Consider the following 24,147-nt stretch of genomic DNA (forward strand, 5'->3'; position numbering starts at 1 on the left):
TCACTAAATTTTGAGGAGAAAGTTGAGAAATTGTGAAAATACAATTTTGATGCAAGTTGTAAGGAAACCCAATATGATCGCGCTAATAATGATCTAGAGTGCGGCGCTGAATGAAATGCGCAAAATATAGTCGACTCTGTAAATCTCGATGTTCTATATCTCGATATCTCTCCCCATGCCGATGGTTTCCTCGGTCCCTTCAATCTACATACATTCTGGCTTTCTACATCTCGATAACTTCCCTATTTCTAAATCTTTCTATCCCGATGTGTTGTAATCGTATCTTGTTCTGGATTCACTCTCCTTATGTTCGATATGTTCAAATTTTTAGGCTACTAGAGCATATTTGGACGATAACAATACAGATCAACAATAAGTAATGATATTTGGTTTGTTGTCGTTTTTCAACAACAAGCTGTTTTGGATCTAGTACCAATTTAAATTTTCCTTCCATTCCTCGATCTCTCCCTATCTCGATGGTCCCTTCAATATCGAGATGTGGAGAGCGACTGTAGTATAATCCCGAGCAAGGTCGGGTACGTTCAACTAGTTTTTCTTGCGAAAGTATCGAAAAATAATCTATTAAATCCCAAAAAATATCTGATATTGGATACGAAATCGAGAAAGCACAAAAAAATGGGCGTAATTAAGTTTAGCCGAAATATCTACGTAATGCTACGTTTTGAAAGGGCAAGTGAATTGAACAACTTAGTTGAATGCAATTTACTTGCCAAGAGTTGAACATGTTCAACTTACTGTCCATTCAAGTGAGTTGAGCGAAGGTTTTTGGACGCGTTTAATCCAAGCGACTTGTTCAATTCACTTTCCATGTCTAAATGTAACAAAATAATCATACTCATTATGATAAGCGCAACATAACAAAACGCAATCGGATGAGTGTCATCTTCATGGCTTTCCACTCAAGATACATATTCATTCAATCAATGGTGGGCAGCGAAAAGTTTTCAATTCATAATAAGTTGAAACGCAGGTGTTAAGTTCCAATAGGAATGTAGGACACCGAAGATCAATAAGAATAATGCATTGGAATAATATCGATAATATTCAGAAAGAATTAATCAAATTTCTTGCTGAAGAAAATGATAGAAATGTTTACAGTGGAACAATCATTTTAATGTTTGCGGAACGGCTTTCACAGTTTGAACGTTTGAAGCAAAGGTGTAGTTTGTCTGCTTTGCACTGCTTCATCGAAATATTTACAGTAGTGTTTGCATTTAACAAAGTCGATATTCCGGTAATCGATTTATTGAAAAATGTATGGACATCCCCACACTGTAAAATGTCATCGAACAACTGTATGACTACTCACCGGAAGATGGCAGGAGGGTTTTTTAGCACAAGCTAGAAAAAAACATGTTTAGATTCCTCTTTGCTCGCTAGATGATTTCGTTGTATGGGAAAACTCGAAGTGAACCATATTGTTAATATAATATATTTGATGGGGTCCATTTCGACCCAAGCACACCCAAAACACCGCTGTAACTTTGTAACGCAACGAAATAAAAATCTGAAAAATTCTGACTTTTCCTAACTTTCGGAAATAAGGATTCCCTGAGAAAATCAGCTTTCAGGGCTTTAACTATTGATAGCCCCCACATATTGCCAGAATGAATGGTTATCAAAAAATCGCGAAGCTATGGGATGAACTTTTAGAATTGGCCAATTTTACGGAAGTTCCGGATCTTCCAGAGGGCTTTCCGATGACCGCTCGAGGGATGAATTTGCCCAGAAATGGCATATACAATATAGCAAATACAGTTGGGATCATCAGAGCACATATTTGCAAGCAATTTTATGTTTCATAACACGAAACTCGATAATTTGGTGCCAAATTGAGAAGCTCGAACGGTACCTCTTTAGCACAGGTTCCCCGGGGACTAGAGTGCTCAATTTGGATGAATCACCCCGTGGGCTTGTTATTGGAACCTACAGCTTTCGTTTGGTGCCTAAAGATCGAAAATCGGGTGAAATTTGAGTGTTTGTGATCGAGATGAAATCTTGGGTCCAAATGGACCCCAATGCACAATGTGTAACTTTTTGACCCTTCCTTCGGAAGTGTCTATAATTTCACTTTGTATGCGTTACGCCGGTGTGTTACGTATTAATCTATCAAGAAATCTCCTGAATTATCAAATAAAATGTATGATATTTGAAACAAATACACTTCGATATTGAAAACATAATTATAACAAATGATATGATATGGTAATATGCCTATTTTTCTGATTTGTTTCAAAGAAACAAATGATTTTAATTGAGGAACATGTAGAAGCATGTACAAAAAAATCTTCTCAGAAAAGCAAAAACGTAAAAATTGGAAGCGATTTCAAAATTTTTTTCAGTGGAGGCTAGATAACAAATGTAAGCATGTTTTAAGACACTAATAGACCACTTGTATGCATGTATATGTGCGTATGTGTGCAAATTCTGAAATTTACTACCATATAAATCTCACTCATTTATAAGGCGAAATATATGTTATTATTGAACGCTATTGAGTTTCGCTCAGATCAATGACTGATTTAGTTAGTTCTGGAATAATTAATATCGAGGTCTCTGGAAATTACGAGTATAATATATGCAACCAGCGTTACGATAGTTACTAACCATGTCACAAAAGTTATTCAATCCGACGAGCGCCTTATAGATAGGCAGCATGAAGTACAGTACGTTATCATTCGTTGAGTTGTCACTCAACCCATGACATCCGCCTTTGGGTAGGCAATTATTTTGTCACTTTCACGGTAAATCGCCGTGGGAAGCTGAGTAGTTTTATCTCGTTTTAAATACTGGAGTCTGGAAAAAAATTCCTCATAACTAAGGAAGGGTCAAAATCTCACTGTAGGTGGATTAATATGGGTTTTTCTAATGCATTAGGAAGGTTAAGTACTCAGGGCGTTGAGTTTTGTTCTATAGTTTGTTCTTACGTCCCAGAAAAAGTTCCACATTCCATGATAAAACTGTAAAGTATGCGAAATCTATTCTTAGGAAATGGGATATCTGAATTTTTGGTAATAAATTCGAATAATAAGGGGGAAAGGGGAACTAGGGCAGTCTATAGACACTCTATAGTGGGTTTACTGAACTTGGAGAATGAAGCTTTGAATGAGATAAATTTGAATAAATAAGAATCTAGACAATTTTTGTAAGTATCAAAGAATCTAGGCAATCTGAAGGATCAACCAAAGTCGTCAGACTCTGGATGACTCAGAAATCTTAGGAATCTGAAGCATTTGCATGATGTGGAGAAATGTGGGAATATTAAGGATTTGTATAATCTCCCTCCATAGCCGTGCGGTAAGATGCCCGGCTACAAAGCAAGACCATGTTAAGGGTGTCTGGATTCGATTCCCGGTGCCGGTCTAGGCAATTTTCATGATATACGAATGCAGAAATATTTTTCTCGAAAGCAGGAACTTTTTCGAGAAAAATATTCGGTACCAGTTATGCAGGAAAGTGTCCGCTCCTATACTTACCAAATACTTTTTTGATTGAGTACAAAATGCACTAAATGATGTCAAACAGATTCCATGTTAAATATGTTTAGAGTCCAATTTAGACTTTGTTTGCAATATATAACGCACCATTTGTCGCACTCTGGTGCCGAATAGCCGAAGTATCGACTGCCAATAAACTCCACCACTTCATGACGCCGAATCACATTTACGTTATCCTACCTTCCAAGCTATCTACACTGTCAGAACAGTAAAAATGGTATCTACCTGTACATGCTTAATCTCTTGCTGGCAAACTCGGTGCACCAAGAGGCGCATCCATATAGAGGCTGCTGCACTTTGCCAAGAATCACAGAGAGGAAAATGCGAGAAAAACTAATGCTTTTCAGCCTACTGACGACGACGACGACGGCGACAACATGGCACAGAGCTCATCGGCTGAGTTGGCTCTCCCGTATGCACCACTAGACGTTGCTGCTCCCCAGCATATCTATGAGTTCTCCAACATTATGACTAGTTCCCTTTTCTGCTGCCATCGCTGTTCTTTCCATATTATCATGCTGATCGCTAGTTTTTCTACTTTTTCATTCGCTCGCTGTGCGGCCATAAATTCACACAGAAGATTGTCTATGTATTACGGCCGTCCAAAGTAAAGCTTAAAGCAGCAGCGTGGCGGCTTCTCCTCTATCTTCCCCCTTTTGGATGTCATTTTCCACAGTCTAAGAAGAGCTCAGTGGGTTGTGGCTTTTTTTTGCACAATTGGCTTTTTTGTCCGGTTCTTGGTTATGTAACTTTAAGAACGTTCTGTATTGAGTAGAATTTAGCCGCTGGCTGTTGTGGGCTGGCATCAATCATCTGGTGGTTTTGAATCTTGAAAACCGAAGAACGGAGTCTATGGGGATGTATTTGCAGCATCACCGAAGTGTGAATTTGATGAATGAGGTATGGTTGTCGTTTGGAGAATTGTGTATGCACGAAGAATTGGTGATGACAAATGTGTCGTGAGATGAACAGATCTGTGGACAGCAGAACTCTTGGTGTAGACGATTCTCATGTAAATTGTCGAGAAATCTTTCAAACAATAGACAAAACTTAAACTATTCTGCGGTTCTTTGGTCTGATGCGGTTGGTAACTTAGATTAGTTTTCGATAGAAATTACAAGCGGATGGAAGACAATAGTCACGCTGATTCACCATCGCCGATCAAAATTATGAAAAACGACGCCTCCAGCACAATCATCTACATGTGTAGCATTTACCTACTTACACAAAATACAGTTCTATTGTTTTTTGTGCTCCTTTTTTCTGATACTATAAATCGATATTTCGTAAATATTAGTCTATATCCTATAAGGCCCTTGCCAATATTTAATTAAAATTATGTCCTATTGGTCTCCGAAAGTTCAAGGAGGTATAAGAAAAAAATAAATATTTAAATAAAAAAATCAAAAAAATTTGTTAGAGCCTCAAAAATATCTGATTATTTTGCTGCCCTCTCAAAATATTTTAATCAAGCTGACATTGAATATGCTGTTGCAGACTTTAATGCAAAAACCTGGTATGGTTCAACAAACAAATAAAAAAATTGAGAAACCGGAAGCAAAAAGCTCACAAAATTTATAAACAAAACACTAGTCAAGAAAATAAAAAAAAACTATTTGAATATTTACGATCAACTTAGCTTAGCCATTTCCATCGAAAGTGACTTTAATGAAAAATCAGGAGATAATGCTGATGAAATCTGTACTCTTTTTGCAACCTTTTTTCAAGAGACAAATAAATACCCAATTACAAATAAATACCCAGAAAATTATCTTGATTATGAATATTTTTCACAATTTCCTGACTGTTTGAGAAGTGTTAGTATAAACCAAATGAATGTACCGTCGTGCGGGGCTTCTTTTGACAAATCAGGGGCTACTTTGGACATTTTAAAACAAAAATTATAATGAAAATTACTATGAAATTGTCATTATCACCAATCGGGTGTCTTGTTGATAGTTGGATGGCTACTTTCTGTTTCAAATTTGGTATTTTTTCCGTTTTATTTTTTCAAAAAATCAAAAATCCAAAGTAGCCCCCGGAGTCAAAAGAAGCCCCGCATGACGGTAACGAAGATTTTGGCAATTCAATAGAATTTGGATGCCGCAAAAAAATCCGGACCAGATGGAATTCCTCCCATGTTTTTGAAAACGTTGGCAAGCGAATTTACGACACCTTTATTGTGGTTATTTAAGTTATCTTTAGAAACCTGTAGCTTTCCAAATGAATGGAAGAAATCTTTTCTTATACCCATTTTTAAATCAAGGAAAAAATCTGATTTTAGAAATTATCGTGGAGTGGCCATTATTTCATGTATTCCTAAACTTTTTGAATCAATCATCAATAGAAGGATGTTTAACTAAATAAATCATAGAATAACAGATGCACAACACGGGTTCTAGGACGTTCAGCGCAACGTTTTCGCGAAAATTTTCGGCAAGCAATTGCAAAAAAAATATTACCACACCAGCTATGGGAAAACTCACTCACTCACACGAACCACGCAGATTCAAAATCCCTATCCATCAGCGAACACACGATTGCAAAATGAATGCTACTCAACCCAACAGCGAACCAACAAACGATTCATACCTACTGAGTGCCTCCCCAGCAGGAATATGTGAAACCAAAGATAGTGCGAAAAGAAATCGAGAGATGAGAATAACCCGATGTGTAGTGAGTGCAGCAGAAAATACTGAGTTGGACTCAGAAGATTGATTCAATGTAGACTCAATGATTCGTTTTGCAGGCTGAATCTTTCTGCCGAATCCTCACTCACCACTCAATTGCGATTTCATTCGTTTACGAACCGAATGTAAACAAATACTCGGCTATGCATCATTTGCTATCTGTAGGAAAGATTCGGTGATGAATTTTGTCTGTTTGTTTTTGGCACGATTCGTTCCTAACTGAAGCCAAACGGTAGATAATCGAAATCGAAAATATTGGAAGGGCTCGTGTACGTTTGTCTAATTTGCGATTGTGTGTAGAGGTGAGTGAAAGATTAATGCTGAATGAACCGATTTTTCCCATACCTGACCACAGCGGGATTCGAACCTGGAACATCAACAAAAATGGCGATGGGATGGGATCACTATAGCCATACAAACACATCGTTTGTTCCATAAAGACTACTTTTTTGCAATTGGTGACGGCACGAAAAGGAAGAAAGGAGTAGAAAACGATCAAATCAGGTTTTCGGGGCACTAGGGAGTGAGAGAGAAATGGTTATCTCTCATCACACTTTTTCTCTTTTCCCGCAAACCGATTTCTCGGCGAAAATCAGCGTGAGGAAGCGTTCTCTCCTCGTGAGAATTACGATCCCTGCCTGCATCAAAGAAATCAAGCGATTCGGTGCCAATTTGTTCAAAAACAGTTTTTTGTTGTTTTTTTTTGAAATTGTGTAAAAAAGATGTGTGCAGTTTCTCAAACAAATGATTCAAAATCGAGAACATTTAATGTTCCTTCATTTAATACAAGTTGCATCGAAAAAATATTTTTGACCACCCATTTGTATGAGAATTTTCAATAGTGCACCGGCCGAGAGGGGCGAAAGCTCGTACATAAGTAGAAAAAAATTAAGAACAACAAAAGGTCGAAAGGACAAAAAGTCGAAAGGCAAATGATCGAAAGACGAATGGTCGAAAGAAAATGGTCGAATTGACAAAAGGCCTAAGAAACAAAAGGTCGAAAAGACAAAATGTCGAAAGGGACAGAAGGTAGAAAGGACAAAAGGTCGATCAAGAACAAGTTAATAACAAGAAATTTGTGAAATGCATTTACCTTCAAGCAGAAGTAATAGGGACACGGCAGGTATTTCCGTCCATCGTCGTAGGGGCTAAAACCAACGAAAGCAACGTACATTTGCTAGAACTCCAATATAGCAGAACGTTTCTCCTGAGCTTACGATTTGGTACGTTTAGTTTTACAAAAAGCGTCTTTTTATTGGTTTTGAGACTATGACGATTTGGTACGTAAGAGTTTTACAAAAAAGCGTCTTTTTTATTGGTTTTTGAGACTATGACGAACAGACGAAAATACCTGAAAATACTCTTATCTCATCAAGAATGAGCAATTTTTAGTAATTACTGACGAATTTCGCGCCAACCCTTCTATGGGGCTGGCAGCACCATCTCAGAATCGAATGAAACTTGGTGGGCATAAAGATAAGGTATTTATAAGCCACTCTGCATACTTAGTTCTTCAAAAATTGTCAAGAGTAACATTTGATGAGGGCCTAATTTTTCTTATGGATTTTTTTATAAATCGATGTAACTCTAAAATGACAACCCGACTAGAAGAGCATAACAGAAACTGAACACAATATTAACATATTGTGATATTTATAACTTATTTTGATACAATTTTGTTCTTAATGGCCATTATCTTTCAAATGTTGTAACAGGATTTTATCATAATATGATTTAAAAAATGCTTAACACCGAATCGCCCAACAGTAAGCAATTAAAATAGATGTAGCAAAGTCTTCCGGCCATATAGATATCACAACGCTGATATAATTTGCAAAGGTTGCCTTATTTGTAATGTTGTTAGTTTCATGTTCTCGAAAAATATTCTTGTTCAGACAAAAACAAAAGTTTTGTATTGTTGATCACAATCACAAATGTGCAACTGCACAGAAACAATATTTTTGTATCTGATTCTGTTATAAATTTCTAACAAAATATGTTATTTTTATGATAAAATTGTAACAATATTTTATAGTTTTTGTTTCCAGTAGTGTGATTTTTGATAGAAATTTAGATATTTTAACAACATCCTGTACCACGTTTCTTACAATTTTTGTAATAAAAAATTAGTATAACATAATAACATAGGTTGATATAATTTTGATATGACCTTCTAGTCGGGAAGACCTACAAAAAAGTGTTGTATGGCGGACTGTCGTGAAATTCCCAGAAGTTTTTTTGGAAAAATATCCAAAAAATAAAATACCGATTTCTACACTGAAAAAAAATAGTTTTAAAAATTAAAATCGATATTACAAAAAAAAACTCATCTCAGAAATCGATGAAATTTTTTTTGCAGATAGGTATTTTAATTATCTAACTTTTCTGGGAATAATGTTCCTGTGACATATTTAAGGAAAAAAAGTTTTTCTAACAAAAACTTTTTTCATGTCCATATTGAGTGAAAATTTATCAGCGTGTTTTATGCCTACAGCGCCAATTATAGGTTCAGCAGCTTATCATCAACCAACGACACATTTTGGACGTATAAAAATTTGTTTGGGAAGCAATTTAGCATAATATAACATAATTGTGGACCAACATTTGGAAAGGGTTTATGTTTAATTTGACTTTTTGTATCGAAGTAACTTAAAAACAATTACAAAAAAAAACTTTGAAAACGGGCAATGTTGCCGAAACGAAACTGAAGTGAAATTTAATTGTAATAGTGGAAAAGAAGATGTTGTTTTTCAGCAAAGGCTAACCACTGAACGGTGTAATTTAGAAACCGTTATAAAGCCTGTAGATGATTTTGTATCGTATTTTATTGAAAAAATTGATAAACTTATAACTTATGACATTATTTGCAAACAGCAATACACTTGTACTATTAGATTTCTCTGAAAATTATTCATTCATTATCTAAAATGCTGCTGAAGGTTGGAATAATTTCCAGGCAACAATACATCCATTCGAAGTTTACTTCAAAAGAAACGGTTAATTAGAAAACGTTAGCTTTATTAATCAGAAGTAATGACCCATGACAAAAAAGCTGTTCACTTATTCATTTCAAAATTCATTAACTTTTGAAACAGTCGATCGATTTTACAAAAATTACTTTTTGTGTCTGGGTGAGCTTCAGCACACTATAAAAATAAAAGGACCTTTGCCAGTCTGTGTAATTTAAATTCAAAACATGGCTTAGAAGCAGAATGGCACTTTTTTACAACATCGCACGGAAAAGACCCTTGCGAAGCTAGCCAAAGATTATGGAAATACTATCAAGACTCCTCGGGAGTTGTACGAATGGGCGAATGGGCACGTTTTCAATCAAACAAAAATATCACTATATTACATTTCTGTTATATCACGAACGAGCAATACCGCCATCGGGGGTGGCAATGCGTTTGGGGGTGATAATGGGTCATCGCTCTCACCGCGAGCATGGAGGACGTAGAGCAAAATCGTTCAAAAAGGTCTCTTATATTTTTGTCTTCTTGTCCTCAGATACATCCATTCTACAAGCATTCTAAGTAGTTGAAACAGTGACCCATTCTCACCCCCATTTGACCCATTGTCACCCCCGAAGACGGTACTCAACAAGAGTTTGATGAACTTTCCAAAAAAGCAAAAACTATAATTGGCACACAAAAGCTTCATTCTTTCATACCAATCGCTCATAATAAAATCCTGGCTAAAAATATTCCAACTCAGATGAAGACCCAAAAGTCTTTGAATTGTTCAACTAAGTTTACAAATTAATGAGTATTCAAGTAGAAATAAGAATTAAATGTAGTAACAAATAAAATTGAAAAAAAAAAAATCTAAAAAATGCGGAAAAATTATTGTTCTTTAAATGTGCGTTTACCGGAAATCCCCCTAATGAAATTACCTACCGAGCTTCATCGTTTGGAATCAAAATGTTTATCTGATAAAAAAAAATCGATCCAATTTTTTTGCCTTTCTGGTATTTTTGCTAAACCAATTTTAATCTTTACATTCATTAATTTATTTTCTCGGTGAACGAAACGCTCTTTTATGTTTCAGTTCAGACAAATTCATAGTTCAGACAAATTTACAATAGTCCATCAAACATCAAAATTTTGTAAATCTGGTCATTTGTGTGTAACATTGATATAAGCAATCTAGGAAAATATACGCCCTTTTCAAATGTTGGCCCACTTTAATGTTAGATTATGCTAAATTGCTTCCTAAACAAATTTGTATACTTCCAAAATGTGGTGTTGGTTGTTGATAGGCTGCTGAACCTATAATTGGCGCTGTATGCATAAAACACGCTGATGAATTTTCACTCAATATGGACATGAAAAAAGTTTTTGTTAGAAAAACTTTTTTTCCTTAAATATGTCACAGGAACATTATTCCCAGAAAAGTTAGATAATTAATATACCTATCTGCAGAAAAAATTTCATCGGTTTCTGAAATGAGGTTTTTTTTTGTAATATCGATTTTAATTTTTAAAACTAATTTTTTTCAGTGTAGAAATCGGTATTTTTCCAAAAAACTTCTGGAAAATTCACGACAGTCCGCCATACAACACTTTTTTGTAGGTCTTGTCATTTTAGAGTCACATCGATTAATAAAAAATCCATGAAAAAAAATTAGGCCCTCATCAAATGTTACTCTTGACAATTTTTGAAAAACTAAGTATGCAGAGTGGCTTAGAAATACCAGTGTCATTCGATTCTGAGATGGTGCTGCCAACCGCTGGTCGAGTTGACGCGAAATTCGTCTACCTACTATGAAACAATATTATTAATTTCTTGATAATTCTATTAGAAATAAAAAAGATTGTTGATTTAAGTAAGGGGCCTTCCTTAGCCGTGCGGTTAGATGCGCGACTACAAAGCAAGACCATGCTAGAGGTGGCTGGGTTGTCTGGTCCGGATTAGGAAATTTTCTCGTCTTTCCTGGGCATAAATGTATTATCGTGTTAGCCTCATGATATATGAATGCAAAAATGGTAACTTGGCTTAGAAACCTCGCATGTACATTAAGCTGCGATACGGCAATATCCCAGTGGGGATTGTAATGTCAATAAGAAGAGGAAGATGATAAGAAATGAATAAAACTTGTAGTGTACGAGATTGATACTTTCCGTTTCAATTTATTGTCTATTTCGATCTTTTGTTTTCTCGACCTTTTGTCACTTTCGATGTTTTGTCCCTTTCGACGTTTTGCCCCTAACCCCAAATTTTTAACTCACTAATAGGTAGTTTTCACACTCTCTCTCATGAATGATATTATAAACAAAGAAAGATGCATCGACCTAACGTGTGCTGTTCCGTGGAAGAAGCCTATTTTGCGTTGTTTTTACAATAGTTCCGGGTAAGTGAAAATAATATCAATATGAGTTTGTGAAACCTCATAGAGGGTGAAAATTCAACACGGAAGTAAAGGTTTTCTTTTGCGTTTCACTTAGTTTTGGCCTCTTCCACGCAAGGGCAGATTTGAGTGGAAGAAACCATAAAATGAGTTGTTTCGCGATTCCGCGTGTGGAACACCCACTGACACTTCAATCCACTGCAGTCTGCCCTTGCGGAAGCCATACTAGTTGCCTGTATGCCGAAGGATATTTGAGGGGTATTCCAAGGGCAATATCATCGATTTATGTCATTTAGAATGGTCTGGAAAGTTACCTTCATCCAGTCATCGTTGGAAGCAGTTCGAGAACAGCAAGAATCGCATGTTTGAAATTTCATTTGGAACTGGTGCCTTATTGAGCTTAGGTTTTTCTTGCAACAGAGATAAGCTCTTCATATTAGTTTCTCCTCAATGGTTCCTCTAATATGATCAAAATATTCTATCAAAAGTTTGAATATTCTGAAAGCCGTCACGTACACTTATTGTACTAGGCTAAGCAACCTTCCGCGAATACTACGGCCTCATCCGGGTTTTTTGTTGAACTTTGTCTTCGCTTGATGCTCTTGTAGCATACTAACAACATGTCCAGTCCCCGCAGTCTGCTTTGTTGTATTACAAAATTGTAAGATTTCAATACAATGATTTCATGAAAATTCTCCGAAACCGTCGTGTTTTCATGCTATGAAAATACACCATGAATATAACTCATGATTTCATGATTTATTTTCGCGTAACGCAACAAATGCGTTACAATTTGGTTGTTAAGATCGACAGAATGAAAAAAAAAAGAAGTTCAACAGGGGATTTGAACTCGAGTACACTGAACGAGAGTCCGGCGTGCTACCTCTCAGCCGTTCTTACTTCTTGCACTGAAATTCGAAACTATCCAAAATCAAGATTGAAAGTACTCAAAATTGAGTGTCTTCCCAACACTCATATTTTGGATATAATTTTATTTTGGTAGATGGGTCCTTTTTACTTAATTGTCAAGACTTGCTTAATAACTTCCTTCTGAGTCAATTTGCTTATATGAAAGTATCCAAAATTACGTGTTGAGCCATAACTTGATTTTGGCTGAAAATTTACTTGTCATTAGATTCAAAGGAGTGGAATCAAATCAATTGACATATTTTTTGATTATTTTAATTTTCTAATAGCCTATTCAGATTAGGCTATTTATGACTTTGTTAAGTGAGAGGGTATCCAATTATTACGAGGTGTTCAGACTGCAGCAAGATAATATATCTTGACGTTTCCATGCTTCCTCATTTGCACGCTAATACAGGGTTGAATTCAAGGAGAGTTTTAAAATTTAATTTGCGAAATCAAGCATTTGTGTGACGACAATCGAACATTTTTTTCTGAACAAAGTTTCTACGAAAAAAAAATATGAAAAGGGATTTTCGAAGAATATTTGAAGCTCTCATTAAGGATAATGAGCGAAGCTACATTCATTAGTTGGGTGTGCCGTTCTTCGGGGAGACTATTCCTCAATTTATGTTTATGTTTAAAAAATATTTTGATTCTGTACTATGATCGAACGGAGATTTGATAGAAAAATTTAGATACTTTTGGGAATTCTCACAAATAAATAAAAAAAGGACGATCGGACCAATTTTCAAGAAATATTATCGAACTAAAATGTATTTCCACCAGTACCTCCATGTATGAAGGGCAACTCAGCAATTTATTTTTTTTCAAAATAGAAACTGAACATTGCGTTCTACTCGACAATCAATGATACAGCTTCTAACAAAATCGAATCGTGTCAATGTGATATAATTTAAACTGGATGTTGGATGAATATGTATAAATTATATGTATAAACCCATTCAAATCGTACAGTTGTCCCACGTGAAAAATGTTGAAATCCAAAGTATATTAAGCCATTCAAGGAGCAGAATTGAAACAATTTATGAAATCATGTTTATTCATCAAATATATTCGTTTTACAACCATTCCTACGTTTTAAATTGTCTTCCGCATTGGCCCTTGAACTTTGAAAATTTATTCGATTTGTTCTATTAAATCTAGGTTTAAGTTAAATACTTCATGTTAATTCTAGAGAGCATCTGTTTTTAAACAATTCATGTTGAATAAGTGGAGAATAAATAATTATCATCATTATTTTTCATCATATAAAATGCTTTCCACAAAACCATCACAATCCGAGTTATTCTTCAGCGCTCAGAAGATTTCCATCTAACATGCATTCGACCCTGGTCCGACAGAAAGAGCATGACTGTCAACTACGAAACGAAATGAAAACAGAGAGAATTTTCTCTGGTAAAGAGAGCGTGACGCTGGTCAGTTTTGTTTTGTTGAATTTCTCCCTGCATTCCAGTTAGAACGGAAGCTCTCTCGTAATAATTGTTCGTAATAAATTCTTTTTAGAGGGTATCTTTTGACAGCGCAAAATGTATGGAATATTACGTAAATAATGACATCATAAAGCGTATTTACCCTGAAACGCCAATTATTATGTCATTAATGGCGTAATCTGAATAGGCTATAAGTTAATGCTCGATTAATCAATCGAAATTCAAGTTGAGTTGAAGTAGGTGAGTAAAAACTAATTCATTATAAAACAAATGTATTTATTAATTTATTTAATTCTAGGATGCTATCCAAAGAAAAACTTAAACTAACCGACACCGGCACTCGAGCCGCGGATGTTGCTGCATCGCTTCAATTGACGAAGATGGTTTAACTCGAGGATTAACCAAATGGCCTCCTCGAACACTCATCCGGATGTGAGCGCCTCACTGGATTTGGAATGTGGCTACAGTGCCTTCCGTGTCGGTGCCATTTTCCGGATGCGAAAATAATATGGCAAAAGCAAGTGCCACACCGAGACCGCACGCATTTATATTGATGGTAGGTGGAACCATTAAATCTAATGTTAATAGTTACACAAATATCCTTAACCCATTCATGGTAGGGTTTTATATCCTCAGATTTATGTTGCTCAATTCCTTGACACTTTTTTGTTCAATTCTCCAATTCTTTCTCCTTACAGATACTGATAATGGCAGCAGCGAGGGCAGCGGAACAGGAAAACGTTTAGTTTTTTTTTTCATGTGATTTTCTATTTATATAATGCAATAAACGAATACATTCGATTTTTTTATTTCATTAATGCCATTAACATATACCAGAAAATATATCACCTAAAATTTTTTACAAGAAACCAGATTTTCAGTAATTTTCACCCAAAAGCAACTCTTCGAATAAAAGTAAAAATCACCTAACACGGAGTGTTTATAAAATAACTCAAAATTAAGTACTTAGCGAATAACTCAATTTTGAGTGGTTGCACTTAGCTGTCAAGTTGAGTGAAAAAGACTTAATTTTGGATTGTTTCGGATCTCCGTGTGGGAATGGAGTGTTCGAAGTATAACCGGTTATGCATACTGTCGACTGATGAGGATTGCCTAGTACCATGAATAATGTTCCTGAAATCATGAATTATAATCATGGTTTCATGAACTGACCTGATTCATGATTTCATGATTTTTAATTCATGCCTGTGGGTATGCATTTGTTTCCGTGTATGCTTATACCAAAATGTGTACAGATTGTTATACATAACCAGGGTTGGAATCCAAAAGAGTATGACAAAATCTCTCACATATCATTTCTGTATACATGACCAATATGTAGCATACCGTGATAGACTTTTTTCGCAAGCTGTCGTGGTAAATAACTGATTCGGGGGGCAATACCCCATGATAAGTTCGTTTTGAAAAGCTCCAAACGCGGGGGCTCTGGTTCTGATGATGATTCTCAACTTTTTATACACAGCTTGTCCCCAACACAAAATGACTACAAATGAGAACAATTTGTTTTATCATTACTTCTCGGTAGGGGCTGTCTATCCGATTGTTTTTTTATATTACAACGTTGTTCGTTATCTATTGAGAGCGATTTTTGCAAACGCGCGCTGTACATAACTATACTGAAATCTGCCATCCGCTCTTTGGGCGCATCAAATTGTTTTAAATCGTAATTGATAACTTCTGTGTTGTGTTGTTTGAAATGTATTCATGGTTATTTTTTTTGTTCTTTTCTAGGTCAGTAACCTACTTTTGGCAAAAAATATTTCAATGTAGGTAAGTATTTCAAGAAAATTCGACTAGGCATATAAAATAAATACCAGTTTCACTGTTTTGTAAAAACCATAAACAAATTTCATTACATACCAAACATCGAAAAATCATCAATTTGAATAGAATGCAACTGAAAGTACAATCAAATAAACATTCGATAGTCTATTGAATGAGATTCATTTCTACAAGCTAAAGCGCAATGAATTCATATCGATTTGAAGTAATAAGAAGTTTAATTGGCAGCTGCGTTTTTTTTGCATGTTCCAAATATGCGCATGAAAGTACGCCTAAAATCTCAAACATATTTTTATCTGTGTACGGTATTTAAAAGTCCATACTTGATCGGGTATAAAACTTCCATAATCATGATTTCATAACAGTTTATGGAACCGTGTCCATCATCAACCCCACCGATGCAGACGAAGGTAACTTCCCTCCACCTCATTAAATGCATCTACTAAGTGCCCTCCGTACCGGCAGAGGTAATCATCTAAGAAGTTTCTATTCTGAGTCTCTGACCACCCAACCGAAGGTTATACAACTGGTCGTCAATGGAAGCCAAACATGTAAAAAAATAAATCTCCAAACAAGCTAAACACGCATCAACCCGTTATGGCTAGAAAAAAAAAACAACACACTGCGCATATGCTAGAACTAAGCCAACCATGTATAGAACCGAATGCATTCTGTTCTCCTTTCTTGGTCGCTGCTCTCCACGAATGCAACCCCCCCGTTGATCGTCGCCATGCTTCTACTGTCAGGTCTATGTGCGCGCACAAGAAAAGCCGTCTTAGAACTTGAAAATTGAAGGTTCTACCATCGCACTGCTACAGCCGGCCTCCCAACTTGGTCGATGACCACGATCCGAACCCGCAAACACCGGTCAGTCAGTGACTACAGCGCGGCAGCGCGGTATACGTTCACGGTCCACGGTCCGGTAGCGCCGATGAAAATAAACATAAAAATTAAATTTTCAATGCTTTAAAGGAAAAACTACTAACTACTGTAACTACTGTACAGTTCGATCCACACAGCCCCGTCTGCCTCGTCTTACACACCGCAAAGTTTTCCATCCGATCAAAGTGGTTGATCGTGAAGAACCCCTTGTTCGCATAATCTATTCAGTTAGAAGTGGAAAAGCTCCAAACAACTGCGGTGTTTGTTAGCTTGTTCTCATTCGGATCGAAAAAGAAGTTGAAAAATGCAAACAGAGTTTAATGATTCTTCATTTAATATACGATGAGAGGTGTTGAGGCTTCCCGATTTCGGTTCAAGTGGTGAATGATAAAAATGAAGATAAATATGAATGACTAACATCATACTTAGCGAGCTTATATATATAATTTATTTCTTCAGATTGTGCTCTTAAAGCGACCGATAAACTTCTGTTCATGATCGTGATTATTGATCGTGAGTATTTCGCTCGAACATGGAGCCGTCGGAAAATAGCAATTGAATCATTCACTCGAAATCTCAGACTGCATTCCATCACCACAAAAGCTGACCATTACCTATAGGATTCTCCATCCAGTCCATCGGACTAGAATAATAGCATGCAGGTTTACTGCTCCTTGAATTCATAACTTGCAAGTTGTTGTAGCTTCATCAATAGCAATTAAAAACAAATAATTGAAGCGAAAATTGATTTTGTCATTTAGGCATTAAAAATGAAACACATCAAGTTGAAATCGTTCATCTAGCAAATTTTATTGATAATAAATAAACAAAACCCTCACATGTGCCTAAACCCGGTAACACTAACCCTACATGTTACGAAATTTTTTCACCCGGATGGTGGTATTCAAAATCATCGTCGGATGGGTCTTACCACACTGTTTTTTTTTTGTTTTCGATCAATTCTCTGCATTGGCGTCAGATGTCAGTTTATATGTTACGAAAGACTTGTGTTTTTTTTGGAATCATATTTACATATGGCAGTCGCACAGAAATTTCCATTCCCGATCATTTCTTGATGACCGTAGTTGCAGCAGTACGATGAGCTGGTCATTTGTCCAAAAAAGGCGCATTTCGCTTACTGCATATTAGAAAGAGAAATTGAAGATGCGATTCTGAAACGGTGAGAGCATTATCATTGTTTGCCTTTGTTGTAGTAATGGAGACGCTTCTGTTTCATTCGAAAAGTAGAATAGATTGATTTTTGCTTCATTTATGTTTGATCAATTTATCACTTTATTGAATTGTATGAATTGTATAATAATAAACATTTCTGAAATAGCATTTTAGATCATTACAAAAGCAGTAGTAAAAATTATTCAAACGAATATCAGCTGTACATATACCACATGGACAAGTTTTGATCAGTTTTAGATACCCCGTTTCCCATCGAGGACAATTTCTCATAAAAATTCTCGAAAATAATGTTTGAACCGTGGACATTCGCCAAACTTCCCTCTCCTGTAACGGTACACATGGAACTTTAGACGAACACCACTTAAGTCAAATGCTGTTAAACCGAATTACGTTTGATAGGACATCATTCAATCGAATCAGTCATTTGGCTAAACAGCTCATTCAGCCGAATAGATCGTTTCGCTAATAGAGTCATTTAGCCGAATTGACTGAATTGTTGTTCGGCAGAAAATCGGCCGAACGGGTTATTAAATCAAACGAATGATTTCGTGTTTTCTTTTAAGAGGAGATTGCCATCTCAGACAGTCACGAAAAGTTCAAGGAATTAATACTTGATACTTGATGGGCTACAGGTCCTCCTGGATGGATTATACTTCTCCAACGGATTCGATCCTGGACCAATCACATCTAATCGCTCTGAACATTTAGCTCCCTCAAGTCCTCTTCGACTCCATAAAGTCATCGTATACGCAGCCTACCACATAGCTTGCGTTCTCTTCCGGCAGTATAAGAACCCTTTATACACCTGGTACAAAACGTAATTCATGCGACGCCGTCAGATGCCGTTCTCCTGCTTATCGCCAAGTATTGCCTGCAGCCCCTTACACTCAAATATTCTGAAAACTGTCCGATCTGCCTCTTTTAACCTTTTTTGTCTGTGCTCTGGGGTCAATATGACCCCAGGCCACTTTGAGTGGCTGCCATTTTTTTTAGTTTTCATCCGATTTTCCTAATTTTTGGTAGTTTAGTAAAACTCGCCGAGATCTGTCTCCTAGGTGCTGTCTCCTCGCTTGAAAAAATACCTAGGTGTGCATCAAGAAAAACCGATAACACAGCGTCGATCGCAACGCCAATGCATATCTGCGTTATTTGACCATCTTAGCCTTAGATCCTATTTCCTTAAAAAAATAAACGAAAAAACAGGTGCGATTCAGTCTCAATTTCCACAAAAAAATTGGAAAGGAAAAATAGAAAAATATGCAGCTAAAATTTAGAAAAATATTCATGTTTTTACAATAATCCAAGAAAAAATCTAAAGAAAAAAACTTCAAAAGAATTTCTTGTGGATATTCAGGAAAAAATCCAGTAAAGAAATTTCCTGTAAAAATTTTGACATCACTTCAAACAATCCTGATAAAGTGCTGGCATTCAGAATGATTTTTGAACAATTCTCTCTGAAAATTTTTGCTTGGAAATTTTGCTACAAATTGTTAATGAAAAAAAACAAAACTCTCCAGTAGGGTGGCTCAAAAAACACTTTTTCAAATTTTTTGATGGGCCGCCCTCTTATTCGGTTCTATTTGATGCCCTGATGCTCTGGACAAAATTTCAGCCAAATCGGTCAACGTTTGGGCGGTGCTAAACTCGTTGGAAGTTTCTATGGAAAAATGTATGCAGAAACATCCAAAAACAGTGATTTGCAGTTGGAAGGCACAATTTACGATCAAGAACAATGATACTCATTCAGTTCTTGTAGAATTAAATACAGAATGTTATGCTGAAAACCGCGAGAAGATTAGAGTTTATTACGCAAAGATATTAGCATTTTACTGGAGTGTTGTAGAGGTGAATTTATTTCTTTTCAAAGGTAAAAGAAACGAAATTTGCTCAAACCCCACTTCAGAGAAATGCTAATAACTTAGCCGGGCAAACTCTAATCTTCTGGCGGTTTTCTGCATAACATTCTGTATTAAATTATCCAAGAACTGAATGAGTATCATGGTTCTTGATCGTAAATTGTGCCGTCCAACTGCAAATCACTGTTTTTGGATGTTTCTGCATACATTTTTCCATATAAACATCCAACGAGTTTAGCACCGCCCAAACGTTGACCGATTTGGCTGAAATTTTGTCCAGAGCATCAGGGCATCAAATAGAACCGAATAAAAAGGCGGCCCATCAACAAATTTAAAAAAAAGGTTTTCCCATACTAATTTGAGCCACCCTACTCTCCAGTGTAAATTCCGAAAAAAATTCCATGTGAATTCTTTCTGAAAATTCAAAACAGTCCCGTGGGAAATACATATAATTCTTGATGAAAAAAAAAATGTTAATATTTTCATATCTTTTTTACATTCTAATGAATTTCTTCGACAAGTTCTTCCGAATCTTCACCAGAAATTCTTCTTCATTTCCAAACTAAGTTTTGCGAACATTTTAAGGAGTGCATTCAAAATGTTCAGTCTCCAGTTAGCTTTGCGAGCAAAGGCAAAGGATTGCCGATCCGGAGATGACGATTTCGATTGTCGTTCCTGTCTAGGATGTTTTCGGGTGGGAAACATTCTCGACACCTCAGGTGTAGTGTATCTATGTACTTGCTACACAAGATATATAATGGCTGGCTGGTATATAAAACTGGCATATAAAAGCTTTCAATTTATAGCTGAGGAAATTCTAATAGAATACTAAGTTGAAAATCAGACCAACTTCCAGTTGGAATATGGAGCCATAGAAGAAGAAAAAGACTTCTAAATTTTTCAAGAAAAATCTTCTGAATTTCCAAAAGATATTAAACAGCCAATGCCACATGAAACACTTCGATATTTCCGTAGATTTTTTTTCAAAACTGGAATTTTGAAATGAAAATTTTTCGAAATACTTTTTTACGCTCTATGTGAATTCTACCACGTTTTTTTTAATTTTCCAAGTATTTTTTTATTCGAGGAATTATTTAGAATTTCCACGGAAGAGTCTATGGATTATCTTCAAAAAAATCTTTGGATTTTTCTCAAGGTTCATGTTTTTTGAATTTGCACCATAAATTCTTCCAAAATTTCATCGGGAATTCATTCTTCTTCGGGAAGTCATTTTGATTTCTTTGTAGGTTCAGCTAAACATTGCTTTAAATCTTTACCATGCAAATATGCACAGGAAATGATTTAGAAATTTTAAGGAACTTTCACATCTGAAAATCTTTAAAATTTTGATTTAATTTTTTAAGGAATTCCTACTAGAAATGCTTCAAAAGTACAACCTTTACAAGTACTACGAAAGTACATTTTTTTCGTTATTTCCACTTGTAAAAACATCGAAATTTCCTCGGGAAATTCATTATTGGTGTTTCAGATGAACTTTTTTCGATTTTCTACTGAAAAATCTTAGGAATTTTCATCGGAAATATTTTGGCATAGGGTAGAATACGGCATTGGCAGGGTGCGATGGTTGTTGGCACCCTCAAAAATATTTGCGTTTTTCAGCAAACATACACTATTTATGAACATAATTATGATTCAATCACACAATTTCATGTCTAAGCTTTCATTTGAATAAGTTGTTTGTGTAAAAGTAGCAAGATTTGATGTGTTAATCACCGAAACAAATTTGCCCGTACGAAATCCTTGCTATTATTGCATTGCCAAAGAAAGCAGCGCACGAAAAGCAAACTGTTACTTACTTTTTTGGATCGCCTGTTTCTCCTCTTTATTGCGTATGACACGACAAATTAAGTACGTAAACTATATTTTACACTTTATCAACACTTAATTATCACCACAAAGAGAAAATTTATGCAATATTTGCTCTATGTTTCACTAAATAAAATCGGGACTGTTCATTTTCTTTGACAGCAGCACACTTCGGAATAGAACGAGAGAATGTGTTTGTGAGCATATCAAACACACGCCAAAAAGATACCACGCACAATTCTATGTGATTTTATTTTAGCAAAAATACGAACAAAATATCCGGCGATGGCATTTATTTAAAAAAAATGTTAAAATACAAATGCTTCTATTCAGATTTGTACGCAGACCATGAATTATATCAAAAGTGATAGCCACACCATAGTATTTTAACCCTTATGTGGCTTACAGGACCGTTTTCCTTTTGCAACTTCAATACTTTCCAAGCTCAACAAAAAAATCATAACCATTCCCGTTCCTACATAGCGCATTTCAACCATAAATAATTGCCTACTTTTAGGGTATTATCGATTGTACGACAATTCCCCGAATAACAATTCTCCGAATGCAATTTCCTGGAATAACAATTCCCCGAATGTAACATTTCCTCGAATGTAACATTTCCCCGAATGTAACAATTCCCCGGATGTAACATTTCCCCGAATGCATCTCCTTCTTTTTGAGTGAGGCACAAGGCGATGGGTATTAAGTAAGCCATGCGAGCAAAGTCGTATGATTGCCGATACGGAGGATGCGAGTTCGATTCTCGGTGTGGCCTAAGATGCTTCAGGGTGGGAAGCATTCCGGCTCCTTGTACACAGTGTATCCATTGTACTTGCTACACAAGACATTCATGCAACTGGTATAGTACTGGTAGGTACCGGAAAGCTTTCGATAACTATGGGAATGTCTTCTTGAAATGAACGCGTTTGTCCGGTATAAGATGACGGTAGGAGATAATTCCTTCTTCAGATGATAGCATCGCCCGGTATTAGGGGAAAGAAAGTGATAATGTCTTCCTCAAATGAACACATTTGCCCGGTATAAGACAAAGATGATAGATAGTCCCTTCTTTAAATGAACTCGTTTGTCTGGAATAAAGTGAAAGAATTGAACAACGCCTTCTTTAAATGATCGCGTCTGTCCGGTGTAATGTGAATGGAGGAGATAATGCCTTCTTTAAATTAAGATCTCACGAGACAGAGATTCTGTCCGCAATATAGCAAAAAGAGGAGATAATTCGTTTACTAAGCAAGTACCACGCTTGCCAGGTATAAAGAATGATTGATATGAAGCAATTACATGTTTCAAAACTGCTGTTATATTACACAGAAAATGCTTATTTGTTTAATATAACATTCTGAAAAACGGCATTCTTCCAAAGGTCATTCTGAAAAATTATTATTATAGCTTTATTAAAGAGGTTTTCAGCCGGAGACTGGTTCGCTTCTATTCTGAAAAAGGTAGAATCCATCAAAAGTCACACCGCGAAAGTTACAGGCCATGTTGAGAAAATGAATGCGGCAAAATGTTTTTCGGTGAAATATAATACATTTAATACATATTGCGTAATAAGGGATCTTATATTTTTTTCCTTATTATGGTCAAATTCGCCTGCATCAAAATAAGAGATCAGATTGGTCTTTATTCTCATTCTCAATTTATTCATCTTTGCATTATTTCGAGCTAACGCCTATTTTTGAAGGAACACATCTACCATTTTCTTAATTTGTAAAACTGCCTTCTTTTAAATAATGCATCACATCATTCAGGACAGATACATGTTATAAAAGAACGAATAATAACATCCATTATCTGGTGAAACACACACACTGAAGAAGGGACACATTTACCATTGCATTATTCCGAGCAGATGCATTCTTTTTAAAGAAGGAATCACGTTCACCATTGCCTCTTTCCGGGCAAACGCATTATTTTTGTTTACAAGGATTCACATCCACCATTGCCTTATATATTTGAAGAAGGTATATGCAGGACAGGAGTATGATTCCGAAGATAGGAAAAATATTTACCAAAAGGCTTTCAATCAGAATTGCAGTTTGATACTATTTTTGGAAAAAAAAACTACCTTAGAGAACACTGTACTCTGATATCTTTATAATTAAACAACACATCTTGGAGGATCAAGAACTACAAATACTTTTGCTTTTCAGCTGATAATCTCCAATAAGACACTCTTGAATGTATCTTTAAACACTGCTTTTTCGGACGCATACAGTCGATTTCGAAGATGTGTTTGCAGGTATTTTATTTTCGGGGAATTGTTCCATTCGGGGAAATGTTACATTCGGGGAATTGTTACATTCGGGGAAATTGCATTCGGGGAATTGTTACATTCGGGGAAATTACATTCGGGGAAATTGCATTCGGGGAATTAGTTTTCGGGGAATTGTCGTACAATCGGTATTATCTATTATTCAACTGTGAAACGTAGTGTAAGAATGGGGTGGCTCTAGCTAGAGGCCTGAATAAGAGAAACGCGGATAGGTATGTGCCGCCAATCGAACCGTCAAAAAACAGCAGCCAATCGAGCAGGAGACCTGTCAAGCAGCCAAAATGTTGGCTCAAATACTGAAAACGGCCAAATTCGATTTCATGCCTTTTTTCAATAAACAAAATTGAATGTATTTTACATTAGTTTGCAATAATATAT

At 36.0% G+C, this 24,147-nt stretch overlaps 1 long non-coding RNA gene across 1 annotated transcript; it reads left to right on the top strand.

The window, feature by feature from the left end:
- The first annotated feature begins 13,914 nt into the window (after positions 1–13,914).
- LOC134217210 (uncharacterized) lies at positions 13,915–14,656 on the top strand. The gene is made up of 3 exons (XR_009980946.1): positions 13,915–14,154; positions 14,213–14,470; positions 14,613–14,656. It is a non-coding gene; the product is annotated as an uncharacterized LOC134217210 (long non-coding RNA).
- Positions 14,657–24,147: the final 9,491 nt, after the last annotated feature.

Source organism: Armigeres subalbatus, chromosome 2, assembly GCF_024139115.2.
Source record: "Armigeres subalbatus isolate Guangzhou_Male chromosome 2, GZ_Asu_2, whole genome shotgun sequence".
NCBI lineage: Eukaryota > Metazoa > Arthropoda > Insecta > Diptera > Culicidae > Armigeres > Armigeres subalbatus.